This window comes from Melanerpes formicivorus, unplaced genomic scaffold (genome assembly GCF_026170545.1).
Source record: "Melanerpes formicivorus ecotype bairdi unplaced genomic scaffold, bMelFor1.0.p_v2 SCAF_35, whole genome shotgun sequence".
Classification (NCBI taxonomy): domain Eukaryota; kingdom Metazoa; phylum Chordata; class Aves; order Piciformes; family Picidae; genus Melanerpes; species Melanerpes formicivorus.
In genome coordinates this window covers 1,584,908-1,599,683 of record NW_027142387.1, presented here as the reverse complement: position 1 = coordinate 1,599,683, position 14,776 = coordinate 1,584,908, and positions in this window count along the sequence as shown.

Sequence of the window (14,776 nt, the reverse complement as noted above, 5' to 3'; positions counted from 1 at the left end):
GTTTGCACTGCTCACACTTCAGAAGTGTGTGCTTCACCTCACCTTCCCTGTTATTTTCCCATGGCTCATATTATTTGCTGGTCTGAGTCTTACTATTATTTGGAAGCCTAGTTTTCATAGATACTCCGCTACTTAGACAATACTGCAAAGTTTCTGCATGGGGAAAGTTGGGATAGAATGTCATTTTTGCCCTGGTTTGTTCTCCATAGCCTTTGAGTATTGCATTTTACACAACTACCTAAGTCTAAATAGACTACATTCTAGTTCCTTACAGCTCTAATTTGTTTGAGTTGGAGAAACTTAGATATGAATGAATTTAAGCTTGAAAGAAACACAGAAGAAGTTAAGGGAAGATCTGAAAAAGAAAATTTCAATAGGCAGTCAGAAGCCCCAAGAAAGCATCATGAAGTATGATCAGCAAAGGTTTTAGGATGAGTACTGCAGAACCAAGAACTGAGACTTCAAGCCTGGGAACCCAGCTAACAGGAAGATTCACAGAATCACAGAATTTGTCTGGTTGGAAGATCCAAGATCATCCAGTGCAACCCTTGACCCAGAGCTGAAGGGTTGACACTAAACCGTGTCCCTAAGCACCAGGTCTACACACCACTTGAACACCCCCAGGGATGGTGACTCCACCACTGCCTTTGGCAGACCATTCCAATGTTTGGTAACCCTTTCAGTGAAGAAATATTTCCTAATATCCGGCCTAAACCTCCACTGACACAGCTTGTAACCATTGCCTCTGGTCCTGTTGCTTGTTTGAACTTAAAAAAAAAAAAAAAAGTTGATAAGGAGAACCAAGGGACGATTGGAGAGGTGTAAATTGCGCCAACATGAGCTATGTTATGCCATGATTTAGCTTCTGGGAGTTAAAGGTTCTTTGTTTCTTGAAATGTAAGGGCTAGGACAGTTAAAGTTGTATATTTGCCCAATGCTTGCTGTCTTACAAAAGAGAAAATAAGTCTTGCCATGGAGCTCTGTTTGGAAATAGGAAAAGAAGAGAAGGTCAAGATAAAATACGAGAGAAAGATGCACTATTCACTGTAAACCATTGCTTTTACTGAGAAAGTCTGTGACAATGCCAAGAAAAAAAACCTTTATATCTGGATGAGGTGACTCTTTGCATTAGAATCATAGAATCATCATAGAATGGCTTAGGTTGGAAGGGACTTTAGAGATCATCTACTCCAACTTCCCCTCCATGGGCAGAGATGCCTCTCAACACTCCCAGGGAGGAGGCATCCCTGATTTCTTTGGGCAATCTATTCCACTACCCTTGAGCTGAAAAATTTCTTCCTAAAATCCAGTCTAAATCTACTCTCTCTCAGCTTAAAACCATTCCCTCTTGTCCTATTGCTAGACACTCTTATGAAAAATCCCTCTTCAGCCTTCCTGTAGGATCCCTTCAGGTATTAAATGGCAGCTCTAAGGTCCCCCTAGAGCCTTCTCCAGGCTGAACAACCCCAGCTGCCTCAGCCTATCCTCACAGCAGTGGTGTTCCAAACCTTTGGATCATCTTTGTGGCCCCTGGCACTCTGAGCATCCTCAACTTGTGAACCTAAAATAGCACCAGCTAGTAGTATTTTAGGGAACTTTGTGTTAGCAAATGCACACCCCATTAGCACAAATGATCAATTCTGAACATTTTTCATTTTGACAAAATTTGGAAAGAACCTGTGGTGATATCAAAATATTGTATTTGGGCAGTTTGCTGCCCCTTTCAGTGTCAAGTTTTGCTGGTTTGAGTGATCAAATACAATACCTGAGATTTTTTGTCTCAGTCTGATTTGAGACTGTTCTAAATCTCAGAAATGTTCAGAGGAGAACAGCAGTATTTCCAACCCACCCACAGTAGTTGGTGTCTATTTCAGCAGCAGTCAACTCACTTATCCATCCCCTATGGACATCTACTGAGTTGAGCCAACTCCAGCTGTTTGAACTGCCTTCTAAACACCCGATACCGTGGGCTCACAACTGAAAATACATCCCCTTTAAATTTCTCTCTTAAATATCATCAGTTATAGAACTTTTGAAGTGGAAGCCTCCTGACTCAGAGCTACACAGCAGACATGAATGAAAGAGGAGCCACCCCTAGGGCATCTCCAAACAATAGTCAGAGTAAACCATGAATACATCTCAGTCTGAAGTACTCCACTTGACTTTTTTATTGAATAATAATATAAGGGAGTGTTTCTCGACTGCTTTTAATTCAAAAAGCTCTTAAGCTTTTTAAAATTATCCATGGACTCCTCATCCTTTAAAAAACTCCATAATCAGCTGCAACACTTAGTGTTTGCACCCATGCAGAAATGAAGTCACAGTGAATGTTTTTCCATGCATTTTATTTTCCATTGTTTGCCTGCTGATTTCCATGTGTGAATAGCAGAGAAAAGCCATCCCATTTTGGAGAAGATGGGATTTAAAAATTGCTTTGTGGCTTTCCATCTGATTACCACTGATCCTTCAAACAAAAAGAGAGTAACACGGGTAAGAAATCTGTCTGGTGGTAGAATGATTAAAAGCAGTAATATCAGTAAATCTACAACAGAGAGTAGATTTTCCTAAGATCTGCAATTCACTCTGTTCTGGAGGTTTCACAGCTGACACATTCCCAGCTACACTGAAAAAGTGATTTTTTCTTTTTGTTTCACCTGTTTGTTTCAGTTTGCAAAGAGTTAAAAACACAGGCCCATACTTGAAACCTAAAGTAAGGAAAAAAGTCAACTCTACCTCACTTTTAAAAGAAGGATAAGGAAAGAGCAGAACAAGGATGATTTGATTGGGCTAACAAAGAGGAAGGCATTTGGTTATTGTTTTTTGAAATTCCTACTAATTAGCAACACATAGATGAGCTTGTGAAAATTTAATTTAAACTGATATGAGTTCATGGAAATTCTGAGGAGGTTTTGAGGCTTGAAATTGAGTCCCAAATACTGTGAAATACATCAAGGTCTTTGCCACATCCTGAGTTTATGTTGTCTGGGTCCTTCGGCTTGGTGAGGTGGAGAAAGGCAGGATGAGCTTTTGAAGGTGACTGACACTGGATCAAGGTCTGGGCCACGGGCTTGGCACAGTACTTCACCCAGAAATTGTGATTATTACATCCTCCTTTGAGCTCACAGACTAACTCTGGCAAGTAAGTCAAGCACTGGGTCATGAGCATCTGTGATCCCTGCAGTATAGAGGACAGGGAGCAAGATGCAGATGTTGCAAAGATCTGCTCTCTCATTCTTCAGATCTCTTTCAGAGTGTCCACAACTACCATAAACTAAGGTAAACCTGACATTTGTCTCAAAAAATTTCATTCCTCAAGGCTAACATCTGGCCAACAGCAAAACCAGGCTAATGCTAAGTGTTCTGAGCAATTTCTCTATTGAAGCTGATCAGCCAGCATTGGTGGGTTATGTGTAATGTAAAGCTAGGTACAAGTGGTGACAAGGTGTATCCTGTGACAAGGTGTAATGGTGAAACTGTCACACAAGGACTCCTGTCTCCTTTACATCTAGCATCATTCCATGCATGAGCCAAACAAAGGAACCGAAAAGCTCTGGAGCCTACCAGGAAATACTGCACCATGATGCTTCAGACACTTTGAGTCTCCCTCAGGAATAACTTTTTCTGAGTGCTCTAGACACTGGGAATTCATGCACTCCTACTGACTAGATGCTTAACTCTAGAATGTTATATATATATGTACATAGATATGCATCCACAGACACAGTGTGTGTAAAGAGGGTTTGCACTCAAGGGAATTTCAAAAGAAAGCAGCAGTACAGCTACAGTAACAGGTTTTGTAGAGCCAGGAGAGAAATAGGCTGATGAAAACCATGTGAAGCAATGCCTGGAATCGAGTATTTCTGTGTTTTTGACTCTTTGGAGTAAAGAAGCAATCACTAAAGCTACTTATCTAATAACAAATAAATAGGTTATGAAGCTTGCTGAATACTCTAACAGCCTTCACAGTTTGTTAGTGAAGAGTTACTTGACACAAGTGGTTTTACAATGACACAGTGAAAAAAAACCCTGGTGTTTGGTGGCTCTCATACACATCAGTCTGTGGAAACTGTAGTGTGCCTGCTCAGGACTGTAATACAAAGCATACTGGCCAGACACAAGAACTGAGAGCAGAAGCTTCAGACAGGAAAGGCCTGTTGTTGTCTCCAGGATATGTGAGCATGAACAGGCACTAGCACTTTGGTGATGTTCCCCTGGGATCAGCATTTTCTTTCTTACCACCTCTGTGCACTGCTTGAATCAAAGGTCTGCCTTCTCCAAAAGAAATGGCTTTCTATAACACACCACCCAGCTCCTTTAGGCTAATTCCTGGGGAATGACTGTTCCTGTTGCCCAGACAAGAGCAGGCACAAGTAGCACAGAGCTCCACTCCCAGCTGGCCCCATCTGACTGCCTGCACCCTGACAGCACCTGCAGAAAAAGTTTATGGTCTGTAGATCACTTACCACCAGCACGAGGGATGGTGACCTACCCAGGTAGTGGGGGATGGCCCACTTCCCATGGGACAAGGGAAAGGCAGACAGGCCACGACAGCCCACATTACTGCTGCCCTGCAAGGACACAGTGCTGAACCATAGTTAAATGCTGTTGGCAGCTGTCCCGAAGAAGAGCTGGCTGCACTGAGTAGAGCTGCAAACTGCATTCAGAGCCAGCTGCCTTGTACACCTGTTATGAGTTCTGCTGTGTCTATTGGGCAGAGTGGGCTCTCAAGAGGCAGCAGGGCACTGCTGGGCCACTGAGGAATCCTGAATTGCCCAGGTGTGGGAATGGATGGGGTTTCAGATGGGGAAAGTCATCTCACCAACTTTCACCAGCTCTGAATGCACCTGAAAAGGCATAAAGATTCTCTCTCCCACAAGTGTTCCCACTTGACATCCTCAAACTGCAGATTCCCACCCTTGTGCCTGCTTTGAGCTAAGGACTTAGTCATGTGTTTAAAATAAGACTCCTCTACCAAAGCAGTATTTCCCTTTGCCCTATCATTTCCAGCTGCAGATTCCCACCCAGTCCCTGTTTTGAGTTACACTTTAATAAATATACTTGCAATTGAAATCATCTTTCCTTTTTGTCCTCCTCATGCTACAGATTCCCACACTGACCCCTCCTTCAAGCCACAATTAATGCATAATTTATGTCTGAAATAAAAATCATCTCCTCCTCCTGCCTTACCCATTCCAGCTGCAGTTTCCCATTGCCATCCCTGCTTTGAGCCATGATTAATACATATGTTTAAAATAAAAGAATAAAAAAGTAATCTCTATGCTCTGCTCCCCAGCTGCAGGCTCCCATTCCTATCTTACTCTCCATTTCCAGTCTGCCAGCTCTCCCAGCCCTACCTCCCAGTTGAAAAGGGAGCCTCTCCCTCGTGGCAGCAGCAGCCTCTGAAGCACCTCTTCATGGGTCTCTTCTGTCTCCTTCAAGGATCAAACCCCACAGCATGTGAGGTGGAGGTGGCCACAGCTTTTACTTATACCACTAATGCTTTCATCGACAAAGGAAGGAAAACAAAAAGGCAGTAAGTTAACAGTCACTAAAACTAGGACCTGCTGGTGAGGGACACATCTGGGATTTTCTCTTCTTACCCTAAGGGGGGTTTGCTGTGGTGCCCAGTGAGAAGCCGTTAATTCTCTGCCACAGTTTTGCCTCAGCAAAGATTTCCAGCTGAATAAAAGTGAGCCTGACTGTCTGCATAACCCTGTGTGAGGTTTGGCTTTCCTGGGACACGGATCCTGGGAAGTTATCAGTTCCTTACCCCTTCCCCAACCCCCCAAATACAAATAATCTACCAAAATGCTCCCATTATACATTTAATTGCCCAAAAAATCCTTTCACAAGTCAAACTTTTCAAAAGTCTACTGGTTCTGTTGCACTAAAAAACAGTGGCTCTCTTTTCCTTTCTCCTTAGCAAAGGAAGCATCAATAACCTTCAGTGGGATGGCAAAAGGCCTGCCGGTGGTGCTGACAGGAGAGAGCAGCCTGATGTTCTTCACCATCACCCCCAGAGGAGTAGAATCATAGAACTGTTACAGGTGGACAGACCTTTAAGATCATCAAATACAAACCATGTCTCTCAGCACCACATCTCCAGGGACAGGGATTCAACCACCTCCCTCTGGAGCCTGTTCCAGTCTTTGAGAAGCTTTTCAGTCAAAATGTTTCTTGTAATACCCAATCTAAACCTCCCTTGGTGCAACTCGAGCCCATTTCCTCTTGTATCATTACTCACTACTAGAGAGAAAAGACCAACGCCCACCTTGCTATGACCCCCTTTCAGTAGCTGGCAGGGATGACCTCCAGAGTGCTATTCTGATAGGATCAGTTTGAAACAAGGTGGTTTCATGGCTGTTCTGGCATTTACCTGACTTTACACCCTCACACTACATCTTCATATTTTGCTTGCAGTCTTTATCAGCCATAGAAAAAATATTTGTGGGAAAGATACAGCAGAGAGAAGGAAGAAGAAAAGCCAGGAAGGGCCTGGGGTGGTTTTCCAGTTCATCTGAATCACAGAGTAGAGGTCAGATATCCTGGATGCTGTAGTCCTGCTGTCCCAGCCTGCCCCTGAGTGCTGGTTCTGGCTGCTGGTACAGCCAGTCAGTTTGTGTGTGCTGGACAGAACCATCTGGCAGAACCAGAGCTCTGCATGTACAGTGGAGCACTGGGCATGCAGCCCCGAGAGGCTGTGGAGACTCCATCTCTAGAGGCAATCAAAACCCACCTGGGTATATTGCTGTGTGATTTACTCTAGGTGATCCTGCTTTAGCAGGGGGTTGGACTGGATAGTCTTCAGAGGTCCCTTCCACCTCCCACCATTCTGTGATCACCAAGGATCAGGGAAGAAGTGCTGGCCTTGCACTGCTAGTCCATCCTCTCAGGGTCTCACCAGCAAGCACAGTTCCCACTTGCTCCCTGCAAAATTTGGTTTGAACTTCTGCTTGAAAGCAAGTGGCAGATTCAGTCACATCGGTGTGCTGAGGGCTGAGCAGCCTCAGCTGGCTCCTGCCTTGGTGGAAGGTATGTTAATGACAGGAAATGTTGGGGCCACCAGGGGCCTGTAAAGCTCTGAGGACTGAGAAATCAGCTGTGGCTCCTAGCAGGCATTGCTACCGCCAGGAGTTCCGGCAGCATTCACTCCACAAGAAGGATGCCTCCTCTTAAATATTTAAATATTGATTGTGTATGAAATGAGGGGAAAAAAAAACACAAATGAAGTTGAGACTTATTAGCTGTTTTGCAGCTTTTGAGGCATTTGTGGCCAGGTTGGGGGTGATGGATAGTTCCGCAGATATCACTTTCCCAAAAATATCAGCACATTTTGCAGCTGTAATGAATCGTGATGTGTAGTGGTCCAAACACTGCTTGCCAGCCGGCCACCTTAAGACAAGATGGTGAGGAAATATTTCACTTGATTAGATAATGGGCTGGTTGAAATTCCTTCAGCTTTACTGAAACAGAAGTTAGCAATTTCAGACATATCAGATGATGCATCAATTTTCTGTAAACAGAAGACTGTGCAACCCACTTTCTTGAAAAGCCCTTTATACTGTGCTAGATTTAATCTCTCAATTTGAGAAGCAGCCCCATGAAATAAGATGTTTGCATGCAAAATCTCCCAGATTTCCAATGGAAATATAAAACAAAGAAGAGCATGTTCCCTTGGGGACTGCACCTATCTTGGATTAGATTTTCTCTGATGTTTTTGCATCATATTACCAATGGCTTCAGGGAAGTGAAACAGCAGTTTTCTTTCTTGAGAACAAAGGCTTACAGAGTTACAAAAAAATGTTAATATATTTAAAGCACTTTTGCCCACTGTTCTTTTTATTACTCTCAGAATTCTGGAGAAAAAAGGTATCTTACTGTATTATTTCACCATCTATGTTAATGACATCTGCATTTTAGGCTACAGCCTGAGAGTTCTGTAAAGGAAACTGATTTCTAAGTCAGTGGTTTCTGCTTCCCGTGGGTGATGTTTTAACTACTAGTAGTGCTCTGGATGGTGCAGAGCTGGATCTATAGCCCACTGGAATCACGAGAAGTCTTTTCTGTTTTGAGTTCCATGAATCTTGGAAAGTATCCACTAGACATACACACAATGTAGGCAAACTTCTTAGAAAGTTTTGGATATCTGAGAACAGAATTTGTTCTCCTACCCTAGATCTCAATTCCTTCCCCTCCTCCTTTGTTAGCTATAATTGCTCTTAAATCAGTTGGAAGGGCATTCAGTGCAACAGGTTTTGCACTGATGGTTTATCCCACTGAATGGGCAGGCATTAAGGGGGGAAACAGCAATTGGCATACTCACTAGTTCTGCTGCTGTTTGGATCCAAGGGAAACGGTTTGCTTTGCTTAATCATAGAACCATAGAATGTTAGGGGTTGGAAGGAACCTCCAGAGATCATCAAATCCAACCCCCCTGCCAAAAGCAGGATCACCTACAGTAGTCCACACAGGAATGCAGAGAAGGAAACTCCACAACCTCTCTGGGCAGCCTGTTCCAGTGCTCCATCATCCTCACTGTAAAGAAGTTCCTCTTCATGTTGAGCTGAAACCTTCTATGTCCAAGTTTGTATCCATTGTCCTATTACAGGGTGCCACAGAACAGAGCCTCTCCCCTTCTTCTTGACACCCACCCCACAGATATTCATAGACATTAACAAGAACCCCTTTCAACCTTCTGTTCTCCAGACTAAACAGTCCCAGTTCTCTCAAGTCTTTCTTCATAGGAAAGATGTTCAAGTCCCTTAATCATCCTCAATGTACCAGATAGTTGTTATTATTAAATTAATAATTTAAAAATCCTCATGTATTGATAAATAATGTAAGAAAGTGGGCTTTGTCTTCTCTGTTTGGGCAATGCAAGTTAATAAAACTCTTTGCTAAGAGGGAATTCTTCTTGCCACAAATAACACTGAGCTGGAGACATTACACACTTCCAGTAGAAAGATGAATTTTGGTGTTCAAAGCATGCAGTGTTTTCCTGAGCATGCTTTAATCTGTGGACCATAATTGCTGGGGGTACAACTACACATTTCTTTTTCTTTAAATTTCCTTGTCTGCTGTTAAGTTACAGTCACCAAGGTGGTGCAGTTAGTCTGTGAACTGGGAGTGGAAATGATAGTACTGGCATCCCTCCCTAACTGGGAGAGCAGAGAGAAGCAGGAGGGGAAAGCAAACACTATTCTTTGCTAAGGCACATCACTTCAGGCATGGCAGCTCATTTGCAGCCTAACAAAGTTGTGTCCAGGTTGTTCCCTTCCTTCTTATGATCACACACACACACTTACACACTGCAATCAGAGTAACAGGTTTATCCATCCCTCAACAGGTTCCATAAGGCAAACTATACACAGCCCATTCAGCAAGGCAATGTGTTAGTTAGGAAAACGAGAGAAAAGCCCCATAAGAAACCAGTCCACAATGCCACGGGGAAAGCAGCCATAGCTGCAGTTCTATTGTCTGAGAGCTGAAGAGCTTCAAATTTCCCAGGGTCAAAGGATTCAATCCAATCTACTGCAGAAAGCAAAGGACAAAACATAACACAACTGATTAGTACATCCCTGGCCTGTGTTGCTGGGAACAAAAAGACACCTTCTTAGACCTCTGGACATGGAGACAATTGCCAGCAGTCTGTCTTAGGCAAGAAATCAGAAAATCATTTGGTAAGTTGCTCAACTAGTTGTCTACAATCCATGTAAGTACTTGAGTAAAACTTTTGTTGTAAAGTAAATCAAAGAGGAAGAAGTAGACTTAAATGTAATGTCTGACATAGTTATGAGTGCAGAGACACTAAAAATATTTGTACAAAGTGATACATAAACGTAGCCATCCTGTTGCTGTGCAGACATTCCTAGGTTTATATCCAGTGGGTTCCTGTAACCAGCAGTAATAAAGATCTTTGTGGTGTTTTCCCAAATGGTTAACATGAAACTCTACCTGCTCCTTATAAAATCCTTCAGAAGAACATCTAAAGTTCAATTTAAGAGCAGCATAGCTCTGCTCTGCTTTTGTTGCTCTCCATTTTCTCAGAAATGCCTTGATGTTTCAATGTCCATACATAAAAAATGGTTGGAAGGCTGCAAAACCTGTGTGTGTCTGTGTGCATGGATCTAATAAATACATAATAAACATATTTATTATAAAAAACTCTGTGTTTAATACAACCCCGCTGCCTGTATCTAGTGTGACAGCCAAAAAAACTATCCAGAAAGAAATGGAGTCTTCATTTTGTCATTGATTGTCGGCGACAGAGACTGGAGTCAATACGGACGACCATCTGATTGAGTATTGTTCCTTTATTGTTCCAGTATTGTGGGACTACAGTAAAGAAGGAAAGTAAAGGAAGTGCGTATCAAGGGAACTTCTACAACTTATATAAACTCGAGAGCCTCATTGGCATAGCTTCATTGGTTCCCCACGAGTGACCACACATCGCACTATTATAGATTATTGGTCCAACTACTAATGACATGCAAGGCTGTTGATGCAGGTGCATGTCCTGTTATTCCCAGATAACCTTCTGTGTTTATAGCTACCAGTGTCCTGCTTTAATTACATGCTGCAGGCACAGCACTGTTTTGCTACACTGCTAGCCACTTCTGCACTTATGCTGAGCATGGCCTACCACCATGTCAGGCTCTAGGCCTACACTGCCAGGTTGCTCACACTGCTTGTCGCTGGCATTGCCACAATTGATAACATCAGACCCCTGAGAGGAGTTCACGTCAGTTGAGCTGGTGCCTCAGCTTTGACCAACTGGTCCTTACTCCCTTCATATTTCATGAAGAAACATACATACTTGTAACACATCCTTCACCTCCTCCTAAGGTGGACACCTTGCACAGACCTGATGAATCCATCCATGGAAGAGCCTGTCTCTCACTAAATTTTCTGGAAAGTCTAGACAAAGACACTGGAAGTGCTACCAGTGGCACAGCCACAGTGAGCCACCTAAGTAGCAAGTGATGAAGTTTGCACTGAGGTCCTGTTAGTGGATGTCTAAGCTTCCACAGAAGAAAACAAAACAACCCACAGCCAGGCATTAAATATTCAAAACTGTATAAAGATGTTAAGTCATCTGGAAGTTCACTGTCCCAAATCAGTGGATGCCTTTGGCTGGATGGACTTTTTATCCCAGTCCTCCTTTTCTCATCTGTAAAATGGAAATAACAGTACCACTGCATCTCAGATTTCAAGTATCAGCCTCAACATTTGTAAAACATGCACTCAACTCTTGCTCTCAGAACAGCTCATAAATGAGCCTACAATGAAATTAATGACTCTGTACACACTGATGATACGTATTAAATAAGGCACCAGGGCCCCATGTCACCTGGGGGGAGAAAAATAAATAATGAATGCTTCTCTGAATTGTAAGGCATCACAGAGGAGTGACACGAGCAGAAGACTAGAATAACAGGCAGGCAAACTGACCTCTGAAATTCCAGTGTTAAACAGAGAGCACTGCACATAACATTACATATTTGTGCAGATTTTCATTTACATGCATTTCTATTTTCTTCTACATTGTACTGGCTTTTAGAGTGTAGAAGAGTAGGAAGAGCTTGAGAGGAATAACATCTAAGATAGTCCTTGGCTGAACACCAGTGTACAAGTCAGTAGAGAAGAAAAAGCTCTATTTCTGTAGCTTCATTTCCTCCTGATTTTGCACAAAGCCAGCTAATTGCCACCAAAAGAAAACACCACAAATATTCACCCCTCTAAATATGGGATAGAGAGAGGTCATCAGGACTGGACTTCTCATTAGGTTTCAGGTGTTCAGCAGTGGTATGGGGAGGTACTACTGTGATGGGGATGTTTGCTGACAGCATCCAGCACATTCCTATTCTGTAGGACACAGGAAGTAGACACACAGAAGCAGCACAGCTCTACCTCAGAATCAGAACAACACGGAAAGCCAGCACAAAAATCCAGACTGATATGATCGACATTTTCATACGTGCTGGTATGCACTCTCCTTCCCTTCTCCCTGAGTCATCCTCTCTTAAGTTCTAGCTTTGGATAAAGCTGATTTGCATGCTTAACTCTGGGTATCTTTATCTTAGGCCTATTGGAACAAAGAGGTTTTGCTATAACTGAATTTCACCTCTGCTGTGAGTAGCATGAATCTCACTTCAAACTCAGCATGACCCTCTGAGGCATACTGCAGTGCATACCGTCAGGCCTTGCTAGGTTATCTGCAGCTCCTCTCTGGTGCTTTTCCCTTTGAATCATATACTGTAAGATAAAAATGAATGACACGTTAAAAGAGCACACAGCTAAGTTGAAGGGACACAAATGTATGAGATCACGTAGGATTTTTGAAAGGACGACTGAAAGAGAACTCTCTTCAAGCATCTGGTTGCTGTGATAAAAAGCAAGTTCTCTCTGTCCATTTGCTGTGGATATGATCTCATCTCAGGTGGTTTAAGAAATCATCTCTGAAATGTAATTAGGTTAGAAAAACACACACACTCCACGCTGGATGTTTTGGAAGAACAGACTGGATTTCCGGTGAAGCCTGGGAGGAAAACACAGATGCAACATCAAATTCCTCATCTGGTGATGTGGAAGTGTCCTAAGACACAGCAATGCTGAGAAGGCATTATGGGACCTGAGCAGCTGTAAGCACCCAGGGACTGCAGCCCTGCTTACTATCAGGTTGTGTTCCTCAGGGACAGCCTTTGAGCTACCTCTCTTGTGTCACATCTATCCACACCATGCTTGTATTTCTAACTCTCTCAGAACTTTCCCAAAGTTGACTGAAACCAAGACTCACAGTGATTTTAACAGGACTTGACTCAAAGGACCATAACAAAAACCCGGAGACTTCCATAGGTGAACCTCTAATTTTGGCCAGCCAATTTCCATTGCTTTCATTAGGATTCCAGGGTACAAGAACAAATGTTTGTTTCATGGCTGAGCACCTTGAAAAGCAAGGTCCCTCAGTTTATACCTCAAAACAAAAAAGTGCTAACACCAGTACATCCATTGTCGTGGCTGACTGACTTGTGAGCTAGATGCTGTGCTTAGCTAGCTGGTGATAGCTGCCTGATAGTGTTGCTGGGCAGCTGTTCATCTCCTCACATAATGGTTAAGGTTGGAAAACACCTTTAAGATCATCGAGTCCAACTGTGACCCAGTTAACATTACCACTAAACTACATCCTGAAGCATCACATCTACATGATTCTTGAAAACCTCTAGGGATGGAGACTCCACCACCTCCCTGGGCAGCCTGTTCCATTGCCTGACTGCTCCTTCAGTAAATAAATTTTTCCTAATATCCAACCTAAACCTCCCCTGGCACAATTCAAGCCCACTTCCTCTCATCCTATCACTAATTTCTTGGGAGAAAAGACCAACACAGGCCACACTACAACCTCCTTTCAGGGAGTTGTAGGGAACAAGGAGGTCTCCCTTTAGCCTTCTCTTCTCCTGACTAAACAAACTCACCTCTCTCAGCCAACCCTCACATGACAAAGTCCCAGCAGAAAAGTGCTGCAGAAAAGTGCTACAGAAAATACCTTGTCCATCCTCCATGTAGGACAACATTCCACTAGGATATTAGGCAAGCCTTGGAGATAAGGGTAAGAAGAAACAGTTTGGCTAGTAAGATCATGGTATATACAACTTGGCATGAGTACATTTGCTAAGGTGACTGAGGGTTTGCCAACAACATTCAGATGCATATGGATGTAATCACCTTTACAGAAGGATTTTGCAGATGCAAACCACTGTAGAATGCAGAGAAATGAATTTTGGTTATTTTTAAGAAAAACATGGATGTGGCATGCCCAGACTTTTTCTCTCTGAGTTTGTCTCACAGTATCACAGTATAACTTAGGTTGGAAGAGACGTCGAGGATCATCGAGTCCAACCTATCAACACAGACCCCATGACTAGATCATGGCACCAAGTGCCACGTCCAATCTCTTCGTGAATGCCTCCAGGGATGGTGACTCCACCACCTCTCTGGGCAGCCCATTCCAATGACGAACGACTCACTTGGTGAAGAACTTTCTCCTCACATTGAGTCTAAACCTCCCCTGGCACAGCTTGAGACTGTGTCCCCTTGTTCTGGTGCTGGTTGCCTGGGAGAAGAGACCAACCCCTTCCCGGCTACAACCACCTTTCACGTAGTTGTAGAGGGCAATGAGGTCACCCCTGAGCCTCCTCTTCTCCAGGCTAAATAATCCCAGCTCCCTCAGCCTCTCCTCATAGGGCTTATGCTCAAGGCCTCTCACCAGCCTTGTTGCCCTTCTCTGAACACATTCAAGTGTCTCGATGTCCTTCTTAAACTGAGGGGCCCAGAACTGGACACAGTACTCAAGGTGCGGCCTAACCAATGCAGAGTACAGGGGCACAATGACTTCCCTGCTCCTGCTGGCGTGATACGAAACATGCTCACACTCATGCTTGCAAGCAACGTTAAGTGGTGCAAGAAAGGTTCTCACAGGCACTATTCAATCATCTGCCAGGTATTTTCCATCTGAAAATAATGACAATTTTCCGTACCTTAGGACATGTGCACTTTGTATCAATGTCAGATAACCACTCAGCCTTGCCACATGTTGACTTGTAGTCACCTCTAGTAGTATGACTTGCAGAGAGAGATATGAAACACTGGATCTTTAATTTAGCCAAATGTAAATTGTAAGCATAATTGCACTTAAAGAAATGCAGTTTTCAGCTGCATAAACTGAGATTATCTATGATGACCAGATTCTATTGCATCTGGTGAAAGATTAATTCTCTGA